The sequence below is a fragment of the Mustela nivalis genome, assembly GCF_964662115.1.
Source record: "Mustela nivalis genome assembly, chromosome: 1".
Taxonomy (NCBI): domain Eukaryota; kingdom Metazoa; phylum Chordata; class Mammalia; order Carnivora; family Mustelidae; genus Mustela; species Mustela nivalis.
The window spans coordinates 170060895-170072645 of record NC_139020.1 but is presented as its reverse complement, the minus strand read 5'-3'; the positions used below and the strand labels follow the sequence as shown (position 1 = coordinate 170072645).

The window sequence follows — 11751 nt, the reverse complement described above, 5'->3', positions numbered from 1 at the left end:
GAACCTAGCATACTATTGGCTGGCTACCGAATTTTGCGCAAGCAGCAGCTTTGACGCAGGACCATCCGTTAGCCCCTTCCACCCCGAGGGGTGGAGAAAGGTGAAACCAGCCTGCTCTAGAAGGGATGCGAGAGGGTCGGGGGCAGGACAAAGCAGCGGTAGAGGTGGAGGGGCAAGGCTTTAAGACCAATTAGAAGATGCCTGTCCTGCCACGTTCCCCCACCGACCGTCTCTTATTTCTCAGTCTGACGCTAGATTTTCATTTAGTTCCTCGCTCTCTCTTCCTCAAACTCAAAATGTCAAACTCATCCTTCACTCTCCCAAATGCCTTCTCCCAAAGAGCTTTCCCATCTGTGTTCCCTACTGAAGTGCAGAACACCTAATTGCCTGTGCTAGAGATTTGGGAGTGACCCAGTTCCATCCCCTGTCAATCAATCACCAAGTTTTGATGAATCTACCTCTCAAATAACTTCAAAAGGTTTCTCGTTTTTTCCATCCCTACAAGGGCTCTCTAATTCAGGCTGCACCTATCTCCTCTGACAACAACCTCCTAAACTATCTCCCTAACTCCACTCTTATCCTTTCCAATCCTTTTTTTTTTTTTTTGCATCAAAATCAATGTTTTAGTATTTTTTTTTTTTTATATAAACTCTTTGCCCAGTGTGGGGCTTGAACTCACGACCCTGAGATCAAAAGTCACATGCTCAATGACTGAGCCAGCCAGGTGCCCTCAACATCGACTTTTTACACTGATTATATCATTCCCAAATTTAATTCCTGAACTTCGGGGCCATTATAGGTCCTCCCCTCTTATTTTGACCTCAGTTTACCTCCCTTGTTTCATTTCTAGCCTCTCCTGCACCCAACACCAAGATGCTTTACTTTGAGGTTGTCTGAGAGCCATGTGCCAGATCAAAACTTGGACCTTTGAGTTTTTGCTTTCTCTTTGCCAGGAATACTTTGCTTCTCCATTTGCCCAGTTAGCACTGCCTCATCATCCCTTTTGCCCCATTGTGGAAACCCCTTCCTTCCAGGAGCCTCACCCACCTCCAGTGCCAATGTGCTGCTGGGGTGCCCTTTCTCATAGCACTTGCACGGAGAGTAGCTGTTTGCTCTGTTGTGGGCTTCTGTGTGCTGGGTTCACTGTTCACCACTGACCAGGCCAGGCCAGGCACAGCACAGGCCTTTATAAGTAATGGCTAAATGAAAGAAACTAAATGTAATATCCAAGGTAGAGTTCAACTAAATGAGTGTTACACAACCGAGAAGGAGCCAAGTGAAGTTTAACTTATTATAATAGTTTATATTATAATAAGCTATTTAAATTATTATAATAGTTTATATTATTATATATTATAAAAATATTAAAACAGATTTACAGTGTCCTAAACACACCGGGCTGTAAGAATGCCTCAGTCGCTTATTAAAATGACAGAGTCCTGGCTCTGGAACCATAAGAAACTGGAAAAAGGGTTCGAGTCTGAAGAGGAGAGCTAGTGATTAGGATCAGGAACAAACTGGCTTTTGACCATATATGCTTTTGATTTTTAATTTGTTTTTAAAAAGAGAATTAGAAATTTCAAAAATATACACATTTAGGGGCGCCTGAGTGGCCAGTCGGTGGAGCGTCTGCCTTCAGCTCCCAGGGTCCTGAGATGCATCCATCGGGCTCTCTGCTCAGCGGGGAGCCTGCTTCTCCCTCTGCCTGCTGTTTCCCCTGCTTGTGCTCGAGCATTCTCTTTCTCTCTCTGTCAAATAAACAAATAAATAAATTACAATCTTTAAAATAAAAAATGTGGATATATATATATATATATATATATCTCCACATTTATATATGTGCATTTATTGTTGCAAGAATACACACATACAAAGTAATACTGATCACCCTCTCTAGGAAGGTGAACTGGGATTTGGGGAGGACAAAGTTGAGAAAGACACTTTTTAACAACATTCTTTGATACCTTTTAGAATTTTCAATCATGTTGAATGACTTGGTCTAAACTTTTTTAAAAATTAAGCAGAAATACATATTTTTAGGGCTTTCACTTGGGGTTTTGATTCATGAAGCTGGAGGTAGGGCCTGGAAATCTGTATTTTAAACAAACTCCCTGGGTAACACCTATCATCTGGAAAGTTTGGGGAACAGGGTTAAGGTTGGGCTTGACCTGGGACATCACCTAATCCAGTAATTCTCAAATCTGGGCATCATCCCTGATTTAATCAGACTATTTGAGGAAGAGGCCATGGAAACCAATATTATTTGAAGTGCCTTCAGGTCATTCTGACACAGGCAACTGTTCGCAGCTAGCATTGAGACCATTGGTCCAGTGCAATCAATCACTCAGCCAGGGACAACTGGGTGGCTCAGTCAGTTAAGCCACTCCCTTCAGCTCAGGTCACGATCCCAGTGTCCCGGGACTGAGTCCCGAAATAGGGCTCCTTGCTCAGCGGGGAGCGTGCTTCTCTCTCTGCCTTTGCCTGCCACTCTGCCTGCTTATGCTCTCTCTCCCTCTGACAATAAATAAAATCTTTAAAAAAAAAAAAAATCACTCAGCCAACACATGAATCTCTTCTCAATCCTGTATATACAGAAATGTCTCTATCATTGTGGTGGCCACCCTCCAAGATAGCCCCCCAAATTCCCACTTCCCAGTGTTTCCACCTGTATGTGTTCTGCTGTGGCACGGAATGGGGATGACCTGTGTAACCAACAGATACTGCAGAAAGGTATGGCCATGACTTCCAGCGCTGAGCTGTAAAAGACGCTGTGGCTTCTCTCTGGCTCTCTCTTGGATTGTCCACTCTGGAGAAGCTAGATACTCTGTTGTGAGGACATGTAGGAAGCCATATGGTGAGCAAGTAAATCCTTTGGCCAACAGTCAGCACTGACTTGCCAGTTATGTGAATAAACCATCTTGAAAGTGGATTTTCCAGCCCCAAACCTTCAAATGACTGCAGCCTTGGCTGTCATCTTAACTGTGGATTCATAAGAGATCATGAGATAGAACCAATAGGCTGAGGCACTCTTTGGCTCCAGATGCCCTGAAACTGTGTGAAATAATAAATGTTTCTTACTGTTTTAAACTACTAAGTTTGGGGATGCCTGGGTGGCTCAGTCGGTTAAACATCTGCCTGGCTCAGGTCATGATCTCGGGGTCATTGAGCACCAAGTCATCAGGCTCCCTGCTCAGGGGGGAGTCTCCATCTCCCTCTCCTTCTGCTGTCCCTCCCTCCCTCCCCCACTTGTGCCCTCTGACTCTCTCTCTGTCAAATAAATAAATAAAATCTTTTTTAAAAACTAAAAAAATAAACTACAAAGTTTGGGGGAAAACTGCTACACAGCCTTCGGTAACGAATATAACCATACTTTTCCATATGTGTTGTTCTTACCAGTGGCCTCCTTTCCATGTCATTTTCATCTCCCAGCTGGCAAAAATTTTGGTTGTTCTTTTTCCTAAGCCTGCAACTAAGGAATTATAATATGACATTTGCTTTTATAGGTTGAGTATTAGTTCAGAGTGCCATCATAGGACTTTCTGACCTGTGCAATCCTACCTTTTAAACAATGCTGACCAGCACTGTAAACATCTATGAGTTCTTCTTCCTGGGGCTCTCTGAGGTTTGGTTTGAATGGATGGGGCAACATCAAGGGATGTTTTTTGTAGCGATGAAGATCTGTGTGTTTGTCCACTGTAGGCCAAATTCCAGTACGCTTCATGCCTACTGAAGCCTCCCTCTGACCTTTCCCTGGGAACAGAGAGCAGGAGGACTATAAATGACTTTAACTTATGATGAGGAATTATCATGAGTACATTCATTGTACTCTACTAAACTAGAGCCTGACATGAAACTATTGGTCTCTGTGTTGACAGAGAAGATATGCACCTGATTTTCCTCTGGCAAATTTATGTGTGTCCAACATCACCAATATCAGAAAGAGTATTCCATATACAATTCCCCTTCTAGTCCTAGGAGTCCTTTGGAAGGAAACCAGTATTCTCTCTCCCCTTGCTGTCATCTGTAAGAACCACATCCAATTTTACTAATGAACTATCACCAAAGTCTTACAAAACAAATATGTGTATTTGCCTTATGCCAGCTCTTCCTCTTATCTGCCAGTTTCTCATGGTTATGGTCATTTGGTTTGACCAGAGTGGCCCTTGATTATTTAAAAATCCAAAATCCTAAACCCGCTGGAATGATTCTGCTTGCATATAAAAGCAAAGGTCCACTGGTGAAACATTAAACGGAATTAGGAGAATGTGGGATGTGTGTTGCTTTGTGTTGCCTAGCAATATGGTTAGGGCACAGGAATCACAGAGAGGATGAAATTCACACCCACAAGGAAATCATATTATTCATAAACACACACACTCTCACACACACAGGCATATACACACATCTGACATCTCTGGAAGAATGTTACAAACCATGAGTACAGAATTATAGTCACAAGTAGAATAGACTTTGGAATACTGTATAATAAACATGCAGGCTGAGCTGTTACTTATACTTCAATGTCTGCGTGAATATATCTGTCTCTTAAAGCAAAAAATATTATATGCTTGTGAATGGGCTTTACAACATCCCTCAAAGACATGGGCGTAGTCAGGATTAAGTAAAGCTCACATTTTTAGGAGGAATATATTAACACATAAAATTACAGGAAGAAATATTTAATATACAGAAAAACTTGGGGTACCTGGGTGGCTCAGCCGGTTAAATGTCTGCCTTCAGCTCAGTTCATGACCCTGGGATCCTGGGATGGAGCCCCACATTAGGCTCCCTGCTCGGCAGGGAGTCTGCTTTTCCCTCTGCCTGCTGCTCCCCCTGCTTGTGCTCTCTCTGTCAAATAAATAAATAAAATATTTAAAAAAGAAAAGAAAAGAAATACTTTACTCTCTTTGCTCATCCTTATTTCAAAATATTTAGATTTACCATTCATTTTCATAAGACCTAAGTGTGATGATAAAAAGCGTACTCATTAGAGCACCTGGGTGGCTCAGTCCATTAAGTGTCTGCCCTGAGCATCTGGCTCAAGTCACAGTCCAGATCCCTGATCCCCAGTGCTGGCCTGGAACCTTGTTCAGGGGGGAGTCTGCTTCTCCCTCGTCCTTTATCCCTCCCTCCCCTGTCTATCCCCCACCCCCCGCTTGTGTGCTCTTTCTCCCCCCTCTCTCTATCTCAAATAAATACATAAAATCTAAAACAAAACAAAACAAAAAAACCATGATCATTAAAGTCAGATACTTAATTTTAAATCCCAACTCTGTTTTTGCAATGTTATGTGATTTCCCTCAACCTAACTTTTCTCATCTGTGAATTAGAGTAATAAATACACTAATATTTGACTTATACGGTCATCATGAGGATTAAAATAAGGGAACCCATGTAAAGGGCAGAGGCAGCTCATGGTACTCCAAATACAGTAGCCTTTCTACTTCTTATTAGTGTTATTATGCAGAAGGCCTTTTGACTGCCTTCCAGTAAATATAGGGGCCACCAGTTAACCCTAAGCAATGTGATCAGTAAAGATTTTGCCTGTAAAAAGGCTGTCTGGTTGTCAAGAAGAGAAGACTATGGCCTCCAGTCCCTTCCCCGCATGAAAGGAGAGGCAAGAAGTCACCCACTCTTTCTTCTCCTAGCCCAGTTCATGGTTATTCCAAAGTCAGACAGTCAACGTACTCAGTTCTAAGGAGGAGAACCAAGACTCTAATGTGCCACTCACTAAAGGAAAACTCTCCCCCAAGGCTACACAGCCCGGTGTTGTGTTTTGTTTTGTTTTGTTTAAGACACAAAACTTAATTTAATAGAAATTTTGTTTGTAGTTCTTACATTCTCAGTGTGAGCCAAGCTGGAACCCACTGCCCCACCTAGAAGTGGCCCAGTCCTGGGAGCAGGGGAAAAAGGGAAGTGGTCGGTGGGGGTCAGAGCTCAGGCCCTAGGAGCCCTGTTCTTCCTCAGTGCTGGGGGCTGGGGATGCCACCCTCTTCTCCTGACCCCCTCTGGGATCAGGAAGGAAAGCAGATGGAATCTTGGGCCTGGGGCTTCTCTTCCACACTCCCCTGCCCCTTTCAGGTTGGAGGGGAACTAAGGGAACTGGGGAGAGAAGGGGACAGAGGAAGGCAAAGATGTCAATCAAGAAAGAGGAGGATCAGGAATAACGACTAAAGGAGAATCAAAGACAAAACACCAGTTTAAAAAAAAAAAAAAAAGAGGAGAGGAAACAAAACCAAAATCCACCCCAAATCAGAACCCGCCTGGAAAAAAAACTCCAGCTCCAGCCTCCCCTCTCAGACAACTTAGTCCTCCATCCTGTATCCTCCCAGGTTGCAAATCTGGAAGGGATCTGTAAGAAATTCCCTCTTTCTTCTTTCCTGCTGACCTCGGAAATGTTCTCACCTCTCTTCTCGGTAGAGCTGGGATTTCCCGGATACATACTGCTTTCCCAGGCTATTGTTGAAGGGAACTGGGCAGGTAGCGGCCCGGAGGGGAGGGAGCCCCGGAGGCATCAGCCATCCCCTCCACAGGAGCTGTAAGCTCTAGTTCCCAGCAGCATTTGTCCCATAAAATCTAGGTGAGAAAGAAGAGAACAGCTGAGCTGCCAGCCTTCCCCTGGGGAGAGGTAAGCAATTAGCAGAGCGCCCTGAGAAGCCCTGGGCAAAAACAACATGTGTACCCTACCAGGCAAAAGATGAACAGTGAGTGATGTGTGAGAACGAGAAAATTATATGGATTCTATTTTAAGATTAAAATGTGAATCAAAAAAACAACTTTAAAAAGATATTTTAATTTATTCCTAATATCCTTCTACTTGTATGAATTTGGGATTTTTTTTTTCCTTTTGCAACTATTCTGAACAGAATTAAATTACAACTGCTATGGTTACTTATTATGGTTTAGAAAATTCCATTTATTTAGCTAAAAATAAATTTTTTTTCTCCTTTGGTTTTTAAATGCCCTTGAAACAATTAGTTAGAAAATAAAATGGAAGAAAGGGCCTCATTTGTATTAGCAACAAAAAAGATTTAATTCCTGGGAATAAACTTGAGAAATGAACTACATGAAGAAGATTTTTAAAGCTACTGAGGGTCAAAAAGAAGACTTGAACAAATAGAAGGGTATTTATGTTTTTAGATAAAAGAGACTTTATAAAGAGGTCAATTCTCCCCAAATTATCTCTAAATGTCAAAAAATACATATCACTTGAAAATTAGATTTTTAAAAATGATATGTACTGATTATAACATTAATATGGAAAAATAAACATGCCAAAGTATGCAGGAAAATCCTGAAAAAGAAAAACAAGGACTGGGGAGTCTGGGTGGCTCAGTGAGTTAAGCATCTGCCTTCTGCTCAGGTCATGGTCCCAGAATCCTGGGATAGAGTCCCCTGTCCAGTTCCCTGCTCAGTGGGGAGCCTGTTTCTACCTTTCCCTCTGCCTGCTGCTCCCCCTGCTTGTGTGCGTTTTCTCTCTGTCATATAAATAAATAAAATCTTTTAAAAAAAAAGAAAAAGAGAAACAATGGTTAACCTAACTGCATTAGATATTAAAATGTAAAGCTACAATCATTAAAAAAGGCATGCTACATGAATAGATAGAACAATGGAACAGAAATTGACTCAAATACAAAAAGAAACTGAGTATAAGATAAAATGATATTTCTTATCAGTGGAGAGAGATGCCCATTCAATAAATGCTGTTCAAGCAACTGAACAGCTCTCTGGGGAGAAAACATTACAGTTGGATTCAAACCTTTCACCTTTTGCCATAAATTCAGATGGATTAACATTTTTAGAAATAAGAAAGGGGAAGAAAATTCTGAGCATGCCAGAATAAATTGTCGGTAATTTTTAAATATAATATCAGGGGGTGCCTGAGTGGCTCAGTGGGTTAAAGCCTCTGCCTTCAGCTCAGGTCATGATCTCAGGGTCCTGGGACTGAGCCCTGCATCAGGCTCTCAGCTCAGTGGGGAGCCTGCTTCCTCCTCTCTCTCTGCCTGCCTCTCCTCCTACTTGTGATCTCTCTCTCTGTCAAATAAATAAATAAAATCTTTAAAAATAAATAAATAAATAAATATAATCTCAGACTAGGGTAGGTCCTTTGAAGTACAGAATAAAAGCCAGAGTCCATAAAAAATTGGATATATACATAAAATCAAATACTTCTGTATGGCAGAACAACAACAAAACATTGGCAAAGTTGAAAGACAAAAAACAAACTTTAGAAAAAAATTGCAATTCATACAACAGATAAATGATTCCTATAAATTAATAAGAAAAAGATCAGTATTTCAATAAAAAAGAGATAGTTTGTAGAAAAAGAAATAAACGGAATAAAGTTCTAGTTCACTCATAATAAGATATCATTTTTACCTGTCAGATTAGGTAAGATGAAATTAAATTCATTGTTGAAACAAGCATGGTAAATGGGCACTCCAATTTTCCTGCTGAAAGTTTAAATCAGTATAATACCATCATGGGCAATTTGAGAGTATATAACAAAATCATAAATGGACCTGTATTTTAATGCAGCAATTCCACTTTCAGTGATTTATCCTGTTTGGTGCTTGAGCATGTGTGAAATAATGTGGGTACTAAGTTATTTAATACATAATCTTCTGTAATAGCAAAAGATTAGGAATAATCTAAATGCTTACCAATAGGAAATCTGTGAATTGGGGGCTACAGCTCTATAATGGAACATTATGCAGCTGTCAAAAAGGATGAGGAAACTATATACTGATGTGAAAAGATTTCCATGACCTATTGCAAAGTAAAAGTAAACCAGAAACTGCAGTCATCAGTTGTCTCCGAAAAAAACAACTGGGAAAGAGATTTTCTCTTTCCATTCCTTTATTTTCGGAGATGTGAATGTTGTTAGTGTATTACTTAGTTTAGAAATAAACAAATAACATTTAAAATGAATAAAAACCCTCACCACTTTGATTGTTTTTATGTAAATATTTCAGTATTTTATCTGGTACTTTGACCATCTTGCTATATAGCAAATAGCTAAACATTTTCCAAAATTTCCATGTTATCATTGTCTTCATGGAGTTGGATTTTAAGCATAAATCCTCCAAGCAAGGAGAATGCCAAATAAAGCCTATTTCTTCTGAATGTGCCATTTTCTACTGTGCTATGACCTGACTTGATGTTACAGGTTAGGGTTGGTGGATGGCAGAATTCTAAGACTATCCCCAAGTTCTCTTGAGTTTTATTAGAACACAGCCCTGCTCCTTTGTTTACATATTTTCTGTGGCTGCTTTCCTGCTACAACACAGGGATGAGTACTCACAAGAAGTCCCATGACCCCCAAAACCTACAGTATTTACTATTTTTCCTTTGTAGGAAAAGTTTGCCACCCCCTGGTTTATACCACTTTTGAGTTGGGTCTCCTGTCATTTGCAGCTTAAGAGCATTCGCACAATGCTGATCTCTTTCATTCTGATGAAAAGTGAAATAACACTACACTCAAACTGATAATAATGACTCTGCATGTTTCAGGATAAACCTTCATTAAAATAGACCATACATACAGAAAAGTTTACAAATCATTATGATACAGCTCTATGCTTGTGTAACCACTACCAAACTCTAGGAGCTCGCTTTAGGAACTCTATCCCCCACCCCAAAGAAACCCACTTTTCAGATTTCTATCAGAATACATCTCCATAGACTAATTTTGACTGTTTACAGACTTCAGATAAATGGATTCATAGGTATGTGTCCTTTTGTGTCTGACTTCTTTTGGTCAGCATTTTGTTTGTGAAATTAATCTATGTTGTTTGTAGCAGGAGCTCATTCTTTCCCATGGCTATGCAACGTGCCATCATATAAGCAAACCACAGTTTATTTTTTCACTCTACAGTTGATGGACATGTGAGTAGTCTCTAACTTTTGACTATTGTGACTAGTGTTGCTGTGAATAACATAATTTTTTGGTGCATGTATATACCTTTATATTTATCATACTTATATTTTACTTTATATTTATATACTTATATATTTATATATATAAGTATATATATATATAAATATATTTTTAAATATATAAGAATAAGGGGCGCCTGGGCGGCTCAGTGGTTAAAACCTCTGCCTTCGGCTCAGCTCATGATCCCAGGGTCCTGGGATCGAGCCTCACATCTGGCTCTCGGCTCAGCAGGGAGCCTGCCTCCTCCTCCTCTCTCTCTCTGCCTACCTCTCTGCCTACTTGTGATCTGTCTGTCAAATAAATAAAAATCTTTAAAAAAATTTAAAAATAAATAAATAAATATATAAGAATAAAAGTGTATATTTTATATATTATGTTCATATAACATATATACATCATTGAGTGTTATTGTGGGCCATCCATACATGGTTTTTACTAAGGATATGCAAGTGATTCCATGTCAGAAAATGCATAGTTCCACTGAACAGAAATTTGGTCTTCTTCCCATTTTACTTTGACATCGAGATTCATTCAGCAGAGTATCAAGCTCAAAAGACCACACACAAGCAGACGAATAACCAGGAATTGAAAAATTAAAAAAATTAAAATTAAAAAAATTAATCAACAAGCGAATTTCCTCTCCAAACCCACACCAGTACTTGAAGGAAGCTGCAAACTGCTGTCTTAGAGACTAATTGTTTAAGCATCTGAATTCAAATCAATAACTTCCTTTGGAACACTGGGAAGACTCAGATGACCTTGGCATGCCATTGAGTCATGGAGGTCCGTTTTCTTTACTTTGAGAAAAAAGAAATGAAAGTAATAAATGGATGGGATGGAAAGGAACATCCATGGACCCAGAGCTCCAAAATCCAAGGCAGAATCTTGGCAGTTAAGTTGCAGCTTAACTTTCCTATTTAGCAACCCTGTTATAAAGAAAGGCCCCATAAAATCAAGATTTCATCAGGGGGCACCTCCCATTCCAGCCACCTCTGACTGTTGCTTGTGTCTAGTGGTTCCCACCTCTAACAGCAGCATTCTCCACGGACCCAAAAACAGCGGTATCTATGTTTTTTGACCAAGCAACACCCGAGGGTTGCATCAAGAGCATATTGTCTTCTACATACCAGGAAAAAGAAGAGAACCATGAGTCTGCAAAGGCAATCAGGAGACCGATTATTAGGCATGAACATCTGATTGAAGTTCTTTTTCCACTCATTGTTATTACCAAACCAGTAGAGAAGATTCAATCTGATAATTATCAGGATGAGTCATCAGTAGCCACAGAGTGCTAGGGTCAAACTCAGGGCTCTGTGGTTTTGAGCTAGTGTCCTCCCAACAAGATAGCAAATTGCAAATCGAACTATTTTGTCTTGTGTCTCCAGTTTAGCCAACTATAAAGTAAAGATTTCTTTAAGAAAGAAAGGAAGAGAGAGAGAAAGAACAAGAAAAAGGAAGGAGGGGAGGGAGAAGAAAAAAGGGGGTGGGGGTAAGGGAAAGCAAGCATCTGAAGGGATACTTCACCAGCCCAAATGTCCAGAGCAGTGCAGAGCATGTCTTCTATCCCCAGTGGTCTGCTCCAGGTACAGTAGGGTGTATCCCAGGGCTTTCTTCAACTTTCCTTAGAAACTTCAGGATGTCTCTCAGCCTCTAAGGGCCAATGACAGCTGGTTAGCTATGAGGCAGCCCTTCTGTCCCAGTAGACGTTGCCTCTACAGTCCCGCTCTAGGACTGATCATGAAAGTCTGAAGAGAAAAGGAAGTGGAGAAAGGGATTTTTTTTCTCTTTGCAACTTTGTAACTGAACAATAC

General features: G+C 40.4%; 1 long non-coding RNA gene across 4 annotated transcripts in view; it reads right to left on the bottom strand.

Moving 5' to 3' along the window:
* Nucleotides 1–1522: 1522 nt before the first annotated feature.
* LOC309863700 overlaps nt 1523–11751 on the bottom strand; it is a 78609-nt gene continuing 68380 nt past the window's right edge. Inside the window, exons 3-8 of one of the 4 annotated variants that reach the window (XR_014311189.1) lie at nt 11465–11685; nt 6406–6576; nt 3559–3750; nt 3394–3469; nt 2666–2824; nt 1523–1748 (exon numbers count right to left, since the gene is read on the bottom strand). This is a non-coding gene — a long non-coding RNA (uncharacterized lncRNA). The remainder of the gene's footprint in view (nt 1749–2665; nt 2825–3393; nt 3470–3558; nt 3751–6405; nt 6577–11464; nt 11686–11751) is intronic. The other 3 variants (XR_014311190.1, XR_014311191.1, XR_014311188.1) reach the window with 3 other exon arrangements.